This window comes from Lathamus discolor, unplaced genomic scaffold, assembly GCF_037157495.1.
Source record: "Lathamus discolor isolate bLatDis1 unplaced genomic scaffold, bLatDis1.hap1 Scaffold_78, whole genome shotgun sequence".
In the NCBI taxonomy this organism is placed as follows: domain Eukaryota; kingdom Metazoa; phylum Chordata; class Aves; order Psittaciformes; family Psittacidae; genus Lathamus; species Lathamus discolor.
Genome location: NW_027069390.1, coordinates 792,397 through 805,335, shown reverse-complemented (window position 1 = coordinate 805,335; position 12,939 = coordinate 792,397).

The following is a 12,939-nucleotide window of genomic DNA, read 5'->3' as shown; positions in this document are numbered from 1 at the left end:
GGGCTCTCCACCGAGACGCTGGGCTCTCCACCGAAAAACAAAATTCAGCAGTAAAAGACGGGTTCTCCACCGAGACGCTGGGCTCTCCACCGAGACGCTGGGCTCTCCACCGACAAACAAAGTTCAGCAGTAAAACACGGGCTCTCCACCGAGACGCTGGGCTCTCCACCGAGACGCTGGGCTCTCCACCGACAAACAAAGTTCAGCAGTAAAAGACGGGCTCTCCACCGAGACGCTGGGCTCTCCACCGAGACGCTGAGCTCTCCACCGAAAAACAAAGTACAGCAGTAAAAGACGGGCTCTCCACCGAGACGCTGGCCTCTCCACCGAGACGCTGGGCTCTCCATTGAAAAACAAAGTTCAGCAGTAAAAGACGGGCTCTCCACCGAAACGCTGGGCCCTCCACCAAGACGCTGGGCTCATTACCGAAAAACAAAGTTCAGCAGTAAAAGACGGGCTCTCCACCGAGACGCTGGGCTCTCCACCGAGACGCTGGGCTCTCCACCGAAAAACAAAGTTCAGCAGTAAAAGACGGGCTCTCCACCGAGACGCTGGGCTCTCCACTGAGACGCGGGGCTCTCCACCGAAAAACAAAGTTCAGCAGTAAAAGACGGGCTCTCCACCTTGACCCTGGGCTCACCACCGAGACGCTGGGCTCTCCACCGAAAAACCAGGTTCAGCAGTAAAAGACGGGCTCTCCACCGAGACGCTGGGCTCTCCACCGAAAAACAAAGTTCAGCAGTAAAAGACGGGCTCTCCACCTTGACCCTGGGCTCACCACCGAGACGCTGGGCTCTCCACCGAAAAACCAGGTTCAGCAGTAAAAGACGGGCTCTCCACCGAGACGCTGGGCTCTCCACCGAAAAACAAATTTCATCAGGAAAAGACAGGCTCTCCGCCGAGACGCTGGTCTCTCCACAGAAAAACAAAGCACAGCAGTAAAAGACGGGCTCTCCACCGAGACGCTGGGCTCTCCACCGAGACGCTGGGTTCTCCACCGAAAAACAAAGTTCAGCAGTAAAAGACGGGCTCTCCACCGAGACGCTGGGCTCTCCACCGAGACGCTGGGCTCTCCACCGAAAAACAAAGTTCAGAAGTAAAAGACGGGGTATCCAGGGAGACCCTGGGCTCGCCAACGAGACGCTGGGCTCTCCACCGAGACTCTGGTCTCTCCACCGAGACGCTGGGGTCTCCACCGATATGCTGGGCTCTCCACCGAAAAACTAAGTTCACCAGTAAAAGACGGTCTCTCCACCAAAATGCTGGGCTCTCCACCGAGACGCTCAGCTCTCCACCGAAAAACAAAGTTCAGCAGTAAAAGACGGGCTCTCCACCGAGACGATGGGCTTTCCACCGAGAAACAAAGTTCAGCAGTAAAAGACGGGCTCTCCACCGAGACGCTGGGCTCTCCACTGAAAAACAAAGTTCAGCAGTAAAACACGGGCTCTCCACCGAGACGCTGGGCTCTCCACCGAGACGCTGGGCTCTCCACAGATAAACAAAGTTCAGCAGGAAATGACGGGCTCACCACCGAGACGCTGGGCTCCCCACCGAAAAACAAAGTTCAGCAGTAAAATACGGGCTCTGCACCGAAACGCAGGGCTCTCCACCGAGACGCTGGGCTCTCCACAGAAAAACAAAGTTCAGCAGTAAAAGACGGGCTCTCTACCGAGACGCTGGGCTCTCCACCGAGACGCTGGGCTCTCCACCAGAAAACAAATTTCAGCAGTAAAAGACGGGCTCTTCACCGAGACCATGGGCTCACCACCGAGACGCTGGGCTCTCCACCGAAAAACCAAGTTCAGCAGTAAAAGACGGGCTCTCCAACGAGACGCTGGGCTCTCCATTGAAAAACAAAGTTCAGCAGTAAAAGACGGGCTCTCCACCGAGACGCTGGGCTCTCCACCGAGACGCTGGACTCTCCACCGAAAAACAAAGTTCAGCAGTAAAAGACGGGCTCTCCACCGAGACGCCGGGCTCTCCACCGACAAACAAAGTTCAGCAGTAAAAGACGGGCTCTCCACCGAGACGCTGGGCTCTCCACCGAGACGCTGGGCTCTCCACCGAAAAACAAAGTTCAGCAGTAAAAGACGGGCTCTCCACTGAAATGCTGGGCTCTCCACCGAGACGCTGGGCTCACCACCGAAAAACAAAGTTCAGCAGTATAAGACGGGCTCTCCACCGAGACGCTGGGCTCTCCACCGAGACGCTGGGCTCTCCACCGAGGCGCTGGGCTCTCCACCGAAAAACAAAGTTCAGAAGTAAAAGACGGGCTCTCCACCGAGACGCTGGGCTCTCCACCAAGACGCAGGGCTCTCCACGAAAAACAAAGTTCAGCAGTAAAAAACGGGCTCTACACCGAGACGATGGGCTCTCCACTGAGACGCTGGGCTCTCCACCGAAAAACAAATTTCAGCAGTAAAAGACGGGCTCTCCACTGAGACGCTGGGCTCTCCACCTAGACGCTGGGCTCTCCATCGAAAAACAAAGTTCAGCAGTAAAAGACGGGCTCTCCACCAAGACGCTGGGCTCTCCACCGAGACGCTGGGCTCTCCACCGAAAAACAAAGTTCAGCACTAAAAGACGGGCTCTCCACCGAGACGCTGGGCTCTCCACCGAGACACTGGGCTCTCCACCGAAAAACCAAGTTCAGCAGTAAAACACGGGCTCTCCACCGAGACGCTGGCCTCTCCACCGAGACGCTGGGCTCTCCATTGAAAAACAAAGTTCAGCAGTAAAAGTCAGGCTCTCCACCGAAACGCTGGGCCCTCCACCAAGACGCTGGACTCATTACCGAAAAAGAAAGTTCAGCAGTAAAAGACGGGCTCCCCACCGAGACGCTGGGCTCTCCACCGAGACGCTGGGCTCTCCACGGAAAAACAAAGTTCAGCAGTAAAAGACGGGCTCTCCACCGAGACGCTGGGCTCTCCACCGAGACGCTGGGCTCTCCACCGAGACGCTGGGCTCTCCACCGAAAAACAAATTTCAGCAGTAAAAGACGGGCTCTTCACCGAGACCATGGGCTCACCACCGAGACGCTGGGCTCTCCACCGAAAAACAAAGTTCAGCAGTAAAAGACGGGCTCTCCACTGAAATGCTGGGCTCTCCACCGAGACGCTGGGCTCACCACCGAAAAACAAAATTCAGCAGTAAAAGACGGGCTCTCCACCGAGACGCTGGGCTCTCCACCGAGACGCTGGCCTCTCCACCGAGGCGCTGGGCTCTCCACCGAAAAACAAAGTTCAGAAGTAAAAGACGGGCTCTCCACCGAGACGCTGGGCTCTCCACCGAAAAACCAAGTTCAGCAGTAAAAGACGGGCTCTCCACCGAGACGCTGGCCTCTCCAACGAGACGCTGGGCTCTCCACCGAGAAACAAAGTTCAGCAGAAAAAGACGGGCTCTCCACCGAGACGCTGGGCTCTCCACCGAGACGCTGGGCTCTCCACCGAAAAACAAAGTTCAGCAGTAAAAGACGGGCTCTCCACCGAGACGCCGGGCTCTCCACTGAGACGCTGGGCTCTCCTCCGAGGCGCTGGGCTCTCCACCGAAAAACAAAGTTCAGAAGTAAAAGACGGGCTCTCCACCGAGACGCTGGGCTCTCCACCTAGACGCTGGGCTCTCCACCGAAAAACAAAGTTCAGCAGTAAAAGACGGGCTCTCCACCGAGACGCTGGGCTCTCCATTGAAAAACAAAGTTCAGCAGTAAAAGACGGGCTCTCCACTGAGACGCTGGGCTCTCCACCTAGACGCTGGGCTCTCCATCGAAAAACAAAGTTCAGCAGTAAAAGACGGGCTCTCCACCGAGACGCTGGGCTCTCCACCGAGACGCTGGGCTCTCCACCGAAAAACCAAGTTCAGCAGTAAAAGACGGGCTCTCCACCGAGACGCCGGGCTCTCCACCGAGACGCTGGGCTCTCCATTGAAAAACAAAGTTCAGCAGTAAAAGTCGGGCTCCCCACCGAAACGCTGGGCCCTCCACCAAGACGCTGGGCTCATTACCGAAAAACAAAGTTCAGCAGTAAAAGACGGGCTCTCCACCGAGACGCTGGGCTCTCCACCGAGACGCTGGGCTCTCCACCGAAAAACAAATTTCAGCAGTAAAAGACAGGCTCTCCACCGAGACCCTGGGCTCACCACCGAGACGCTGGGCTCTCCACCGAAAAACAAAGTTCAGCAGTAAAAGACGGGCTCTCCACCGAGACGCTGGGCTCTCCACCGGAAAACAAAGTTCAGCAGTAAAAGACGGGCTCTCCACCGAGACGCTGGGCTCTCCACCGAGACACTGGGCTCTCCACCGAAAAACAAAGTTCAGCAGTAAAAGAGGGGCTCTCCACCGAGACGCCGGGCTCTCCACTGACAAACTAAGTTCAGCAGTAAAAGACGGGCTCTCCACCGAGACGCTGGGCTCTCCACCGAGACGCTGGGCTCTCCACTGAAAAACAAAGTTCAGCAGTAAAAGACGGGCTCTCCACCGAGACGCTGGGCTCACCACCGAGACGCGGGGCTCTCCACCGAAAAACTAAGTTCAGCAGTAAAAGACAGGCTCTCCACCGAGACGCTGGGCTCTCCACCGAAAAACAAAGTTCAGCAGTAAAAGACGGGCTCTCCACCGAGACACCGGGCTCTCCACCGACAAACAAATTCAGCAGTAAAAGACGGGCTCTCCACCGAGACGCCGGGCTCTCCACTGAGACGCTGGGCTCTCCTCCGAGGCGCTGGGCTCTCCACCGAAAAACAAAGTTCAGAAGTAAAAGACGGGCTCTCCACCGAGACGCTGGGCTCTCCACCTAGACGCTGGGCTCTCCACCGAAAAACAAAGTTCAGCAGTAAAAGACGGGCTCTCCACCGAGACGCTGGGCTCTCCATTGAAAAACAAAGTTCAACAGTAAAAGACGGGCTCTCCACTGAGACGCTGGGCTCTCCACCTAGACGCTGGGCTCTCCATCGAAAAACAAAGTTCAGCAGTAAAAGACGGGCTCTCCACCGAGACGCTGGGCTCTCCACCGAGACGCTGGGCTCTCCACCGAAAAACAAAGTTCAGCAGTAAAAGACGGGCTCTCCACCGAGACGCTGGGCTCTCCACCGAGACGCTGGGCTCTCCACCGAAAAACCAAGTTCAGCAGTAAAAGACGGGCTCTCCACCGAGACGCCGGGCTCTCCACCGAGACGCTGGGCTCTCCATTGAAAAACAAAGTTCAGCAGTAAAAGTCGGGCTCCCCACCGAAACGCTGGGCCCTCCACCAAGACGCTGGGCTCATTACCGAAAAACAAAGATCAGCAGTAAAAGACGGGCTCTCCACCGAGACGCTGGGCTCTCCACCGAGACGCTGGGCTCTCCACCGAAAAACAAATTTCAGCAGTAAAAGACGGGCTCTCCACCGAGACCCTGGGCTCACCACCGAGGCGCTGGGCTCTCCACCGAAAAACAAAGTTCAGCAGTAAAAGACGGGCTCTCCACCGAGACGCTGGGCTCTCCACCGGAAAACAAAGTTCAGCAGTAAAAGACGGGCTCTCCACCGAGACGCTGGGCTCTCCACCGAGACGCTGGGCTCTCCACCGAAAAACAAAGTTCAGCAGTAAAAGAGGGGCTCTCCACCGAGACGCCGGGCTCTCCACTGACAAACTAAGTTCAGCAGTAAAAGACGGGCTCTCCACCGAGACGCTGGGCTCTCCACCGAGACGCTGGGCTCTCCACTGAAAAACAAAGTTCAGCAGTAAAAGACGGGCTCTCCACCGAGACGCTGGGCTCACCACCGAGACGCGGGGCTCTCCACCGAAAAACCAAGTTCAGCAGTAAAAGACAGGCTCTCCACCGAGACGCAGGGCTCTCCACCGAAAAACAAAGTTCAGCAGTAAAAGACGGGCTCTCCACCGAGACGCTGGGCTCTCCACCGAAAAACAAAGTTCAGCAGTAAAAGACGGGCTCTCCACCGAGACACCGGGCTCTCCACCGACAAACAAAGTTCAGCAGTAAAAGACGGACTCTCCACCGATACGCTGGGCTCTCCACCGAGACGCTGGGCTCTCCACCGAAAAACAAAATTCAGCAGTAAAAGACGGGCTCTCCACCGAGACGCTGGGCTCTCCACAGAGATGCTGGGCTCTCCACCGAGACGCTGGGCCCTCCACCGAAAAACAAAGTTCAGAAGTAAAAGACGGGCTCTCCACCGAGACGCTGGGCTCTCCACCGAAAAACAAAGTTCAGCAGTAAAAGACGGGCTCTCCACCGAGACGCTGGGCACTCCACCTAGACGCTGGGCTCTCCACCGAGAAACAAAGTTCAGCAGTAAAAGACGGGCTCTCCACCGAGACGCTGGGCTCTCCACCGAAACGCTGGGCTCTCCACCGAAAAACAAATTTCAGCAGTAAAAGACGGGCTCTCCACCGAGACGCTGGGCTCTCCACCGAGACGCTGGGCTCTCCATTGACAAACAAAGTTCAGCAGTAAAACACGGGCTCTCCACCGAGACGCTGGGCTCTCCACCAAGACGCTGGGCTCTCCACCGAAAAACAAAGTTCAGCAGTAAAAGACGGGCTCTCCACCGAGACGCCGGGCGCTCCACCGAGACGCTGGGATCTCCACCGAAAAAGAAAGTTCAGCAGTAAAAGACGGGCTCTCCACCGAGACGCCGGGCTCTCCACCGAGACGCTGGGCTCTCCACCGACAAACAAAGTTCAGCAGTAAAAGACGGGCTCTCAACCGAGACGCTGGGCTCTCCACCGAGACGCTGGGCTCTCCACCGACAAACAAAGTTCAGCAGTAAAAGACGGGCTCTCCACCGAGACGCTGGGCTCTCCACCGAGACGCTGAGCTCTCCACCGAAAAACAAAGTTCAGCAGTAAAAGACGGGCTCTCCACCGAGACGCTGGCCTCTCCACCGAGACGCTGGGCTCTCCATTGAAAAACAAAGTTCAGCAGTAAAAGACGGGCTCTCCACCGAAACGCTGGGCCCTCCAACAAGACGCTGGGCTCATTGCCGAAAAACAAAGTTCAGCAGTAAAAGACGGGCTCTCCACCGAGACGCTGGGCTCTCCACCGAGACGCTGGGCTCTCCACTGAAAAACAAAGTTCAGCAGAAAAGGACAGGCTCACCACCGAGACGCTGGGCTCTCCAGTGAGACGCGGGGCTCTCCACCGAAAAACAAAGTTCAGCAGTAAAAGACGGGCTCTCCACCTTGACCCTGGGCTCACCACCGAGACGCTTGGCTCTCCACCGAAAAACCAGGTTCAGCAGTAAAAGACGGCCTCTCCACCGAAAAACCAGGTTCAGCAGTAAAAGACGGGTTCTCCACCGAGACACTGGGCTCTCCACCGAAAAACAAAGTTCAGCAGTAAAAGACGGGCTCTCCACCGAGACGATGGGCTCTCCACCGAGACGCTGGGCTCTCCACCGAAAAACAAAGTTCAGCTGTAAAAGACGGGCTCTCCACCGAGACGCTGGGCTCTCCACCGAAAAACAAAGTTCAGCAGTAAAAGACGGGCTCTCCACCGAGACGCCGGGCTCTCCACCGAGACGCTGGGCTCTCCACCGACAAACAAAGTTCAGCAGTGAAAGACGGGCGCTCCACCGAGACGCTGGGCTCTCCACCGAGACGCTGGGCTCTCCACCGAAAAACAAAGTTCAGCAGTAAAAGACGGGCTCTCCACCGAGACGTTGGGCTCTCCACCGAGACGCTGGGCTCTCCATTGAAAAACAAAGTTCAGCAGTAAAAGACGGGCTCTCCACCGAGACGCTGGGCTGTCCACCGAGACGCTGGGCTCTCCACCGACAAACAAAGTTCAGCAGTAAAACACGGGCTCTCCACCGAGACGCTGGGCTCTCCACCGAAAAACAAAGTTCAGCAGTAAAAGACGGGCTCTCCACCGACACGCTGGGCTCTCCACCGAGACGCTGGGCTCTCCACCGAGACGCTGGGCTCTCCACCGTAAAACAAAATTCAGCAGTAAAAGACGGGCTCTCCACGGAGACGCTGGGCTCTCCATCGCGATGCTGGGCTCTCCACCGAGACGCTGGGCTCTCCACCGAAAAACAAAGTTCAGCAGTAAAAGACGGGCTCTCCACCGAGACACTGGGCTCTCCACCGAGACGCTGGGCTCTCCACCGACAAACAAAGTTCAGCTGTAAAAGACGGGCTCTCCACCGAGACGCTGGGCTCTCCACCGAGACGCTGGGCTCTCCACCGAAAAACAAAGTTCAGCAGTAAAAGACGGGCTCTCCACCGAGACGCTGGGCTCTCCACCGAGACGCGGGGCTCTCCACCGAAAAACAAAGTTCAGGAGTAAAAGACGGGCTCTCCACCGAGACACTGGCCTCTCCACCGAGACGCTGGGCTCTCCACCGAAAAACAAAGTTCAGCAGTAAAAGACGGGCTCTCAACCAAGACGCCGGGCTCTCCACCAAGACGCAGGGCTCTCCACCGAAAAACAAAGTTCAGCAGTAAAAGACGGGCTCTCCACCGAGACGCTGGGCTCACCACCGAGACGCGGGGCTCTCCACCGAAAAACCAAGTTCAGCAGTAAAAGACGGGCTCTCCACCGAGACGCTGGGCTCTCCACCGAGACGCTGAGCTCTCCACCGAAAAACAAAGTTCAGCAGTAAAAGACGGGCTCTCCACCGAGACACTGGCCTCTCCACCGAGACGCTGGCCTCTCCATTGAAAAACAAATTTCAGCAGTAAAAGACGGGCTCTCCACCGAGACGCTGGGCTCTCCACCGAGACGCTGGGCTCTCCACCGAAAAACAAAGTTCAGCAGTAAAAGACGGGCTCTCCACCGAGATGCTGGGCTCTCCACCGAGACTCTGGGCTCTCCACCGAGACGCTGGGCTCTCCACCGAAAAACAAAGTTCTGCAGTGAAAGACGGGCTCTCCACCGAGACGCTGGGCTCACCACCGAGACGCTGGGCTCTCCACCGAAAAACCAAGTTCAGCAGTAAAAGACGGGCTCTCCACCGAGACGCTGGGCTCTCCATTGAAAAACAAAGTTCAGCAGTAAAAGACGGGCTCTATACCGAGACGCTGGGCTCTCCACCGAGACGCTGGGCTCTCCACCGAAAATCAAAGTTCAGCAGTAAAAGACGGGCTCTCCACCGAGACGCTGGGCTCTCCACCGAGACGCTGGGCTCTCCACCGAAAAACAAAGTTCAGCAGTAAAAGACGGACTCTCCAGCGAAAAGCTGGGCCCTCCACCAAGACGCTGGGCTCACCACCGAAAAACAAAGTTCAGCAGTAAAAGACAGGCTCACCACCGAGACGCTGGGCTCTCCAGTGAGACGCGGGGCTCTCCACCGAAAAACAAAGTTCAGCAGTAAAAGACGGGCTCTCCACCTTGACCCTGGGCTCACCACCGAGACGCTTGGCTCTCCACCGAAAAACCAGGTTCAGCAGTAAAAGACGGCCTCTCCACCGAAAAACCAGGTTCAGCAGTAAAAGACGGGTTCTCCACCGAGACACTGGGCTCTCCACCGAAAAACAAAGTTCAGCAGTAAAAGACGGGCTCTCCACCGAGACGATGGGCTCTCCACCGAGACGCTGGGCTCTCCACCGAAAAACAAAGTTCAGCTGTAAAAGACGGGCTCTCCACCGAGACGCTGGGCTCTCCACCGAAAAACAAAGTTCAGCAGTAAAAGACGGGCTCTCCACCGAGACGCCGGGCTCTCCACCGAGACGCTGGGCTCTCCACCGACAAACAAAGTTCAGCAGTGAAGGACGGGCGCTCCACCGAGACGCTGGGCTCTCCACCGAGACGCTGGGCTCTCCACCGAAAAACAAAGTTCAGCAGTAAAAGACGGGCTCTCCACCGAGACGCTGGGCTCTCCACCGAGACGCTGGGCTCTCCATTGAAAAACAAAGTTCAGCAGTAAAAGACGGGCTCTAAACCGAGACGCTGGGCTCTCCACCGAGACGCTGGGCTCTCCACCGAAAAACAAAGTTCAGCAGTAAAAGACGGGCTCTCCACCGAGACGCTGGGCTCTCCACCGAAAAACAAAGTTCAGCAGTAAAAGACGGGCTCTCCACCGACACGCTGGGCTCTCCACCGAGACGCTGGGCTCTCCACCGAGACGCTGGGCTCTCCACCGAAAAACAAAATTCAGCAGTAAAAGACGGGCTCTCCACGGAGACGCTGGGCTCTCCACCGCGATGCTGGGCTCTCCACCGAGACGCTGGGCTCTCCACCGAAAAACAAAGTTCAGCAGTAAAAGACGGGCTCTCCACCGAGACGCTGGGCTCTCCACCGAGACGCTGGGCTCTCCACCGACAAACAAAGTTCAGCTGTAAAAGACGGGCTCTCCACCGAGACGCTGGGCTCTCCACCGAGACGCTGGGCTCTCCACCGAGACGCGGGGCTCTCCACCGAAAAACAAAGTTCAGGAGTAAAAGACGGGCTCTCCACCGAGACACTGGCCTCTCCACCGAGACGCTGGGCTCTCCACCGAAAAACAAAGTTCAGCAGTAAAAGACGGGCTCTCAACCAAGACGCTGGGCTCTCCACCAAGACGCAGGGCTCTCCACCGAAAAACAAAGTTCAGCAGTAAAAGACGGGCTCTCAACCGAGACGCTGGGCTCACCACCGAGACGCGGGGCTCTCCACCGAAAAACCAAGTTCAGCAGTAAAAGACGGGCTCTCCACCGAGACGCTGGGCTCTCCACCGAAAAACAAAGTTCAGCAGTAAAAGACGGGCTCTCCACCGAGACGCCGGGCTCTCCACCGACAAACAAAGTTCAGCAGTAAAAGACGGGCTCTGCACCGAGACGCTGGGCTCTCCACCGAGACGCTGGGCTCTCCACCGAAAAACAAAATTCAGCAGTAAAAGACGGGTTCTCCACCGAGACGCTGGGCTCTCCACCGAGACGCTGGGCTCTCCACCGACAAACAAAGTTCAGCAGTAAAACACGGGCTCTCCACCGAGACGCTGGGCTCTCCACCGAGACGCTGGGCTCTCCACCGAGACGCTGGGCTCTCCACCGAAAAACAAAATTCAGCAGTAAAAGACGGGTTCTCCACCGAGACGCTGGGCTCTCCACCGAGACGCTGGGCTCTCCACCGACAAACAAAGTTCAGCAGTAAAAGACGGGCTCTCCACCGACACGCTGGGCTCTCCACCGAGACGCTGGGCTCTCCACCGAGACGCTGGGCTCTCCACCGAAAAACAAAATTCCGCAGTAAAAGACGGGCTCTCCACGGAGACGCTGGGCTCTCCACCGCGATGCTGGGCTCTCCACCGAGACGCTGGGCTCTCCACCGAAAAACAAAGTTCAGCAGTAAAAGACGGGCTCTCCACCGAGACGCTGGGCTCTCCACCGAGACGCTGGGCTCTCCACCGACAAACAAAGTTCAGCTGTAAAAGACGGGCTCTCCACCGAGACGCTGGGCTCTCCACCGAGACGCTGGGCTCTCCACCGAAAAACAAAGTTCAGCAGTAAAAGACGGGCTCTCCACCGAGACGCTGGGCTCTCCACCAAGACGCTGGGCTCTCCACCGAAAAACAAAGTTCAGCAGAAAAAGACGGGCTCTCCACCGAGACGCCGGGCTCTCCACCGAGACGCTGGGCTCTCCACCGACAAACAAAGTTCAGCAGTAAAACACGGGCTCTCCACCGAGACGCTGGGCTCTCCACCGAGACGCTGGGCTCTCCACCGAAAAACAAAGTTCAGCAGTAAAAGACGGGCTCTCCACCGAGACGCTGGGCTCTCCACCGAGATGCTGGGATCTCCACCGAAAAACAAAGTTCGCCAGTAAAAGACGCGCTCTCCGCCGAGACGCTGGGCTCTCCACCGAAAAACAAAGTTCAGCAGTAAAAGACGGGCTCTCCACCGAAACGTTGGGCCCTCCACCAAGACGCTGGGCTCATTACCGAAAAACAAAGTTCAGCAGTAAAAGACGGGCTCTCCACCGAGACGCTGGGCTCTCCACCGAGACGCTCGGCTCTCCACCGAAAAACAAATTACAGCAGTAAAAGACGGGCTCTCCACCGACACCCTGGGCTCACCACCGAGACGCTGGTCTCTCCACCGAAAAACAAAGTTCAGCAGTAAAGGACGGGCTCTCCACCGAGACGCTGGGCTCTCCACCGAAAAACAAAGTTCAGCAGTAAAAGACGGGCTCTCCACCGAGACGCCGGGCTCTCCACCGACAAAAAAAGTTCAGCAGTAAAAGACGGGCTCTGCACCGAGACGCTGGGCTCTCCACCGAGACGCTGGGCTCTCCACCGAAAAACAAAATTCAGCAGTAAAAGACGGGTTCTCCACCGAGACGCTGGGCTCTCCACCGAGACGCTGGGCTCTCCACCGAGACGCTGGGCTCACCACCGACAAACAAAGTTCAGCAGTAAAAGACGGGCTCTCCACCGAGACGCTGGGCTCTCCACCGAGACGCTGAGCTCTCCACCGAAAAACAAAGTTCAGCAGTAAAAGACGGGCTCTCCACCGAGACGCTGGCCTCTCCACCGAGACGCTGGGCTCTCCATTGAAAAACAAAGTTCAGCAGTAAAAGACGGGCTCTCCACCGAAACGCTGGGCCCTCCACCAAGACGCTGGGCTCATTACCGAAAAACAAAGTTCAGCAGTATAAGACGGGCTCTCCACCGAGACGCTGGGCTCTCCACCGAGACGCTGGGCTCTCCACCGACAAACAAAGTTCAGCAGTAAAAGACGGGCTCTCCACCGAGACGCTGGGCTCTCCACTGAGACGCGGGGCTCTCCACCGAAAAACAAAGTTCAGCAGTAAAAGACGGGCTCTCCACCTTGACCCTGGGCTCACCACCGAGACGCTGGGCTCTCCACCGAAAAACCAGGTTCAGCAGTAAAAGACGGGCTCTCCACCGAGACGCTGGGCTCTCCACCGAAAAACAAAGTTCAGCAGTAAAAGACGGGCTCTCCACCGAGACGCTGGGCTCTCCACCGAGACGCGGGGCTCTCCACCGAAAAACAAAGTTCAGG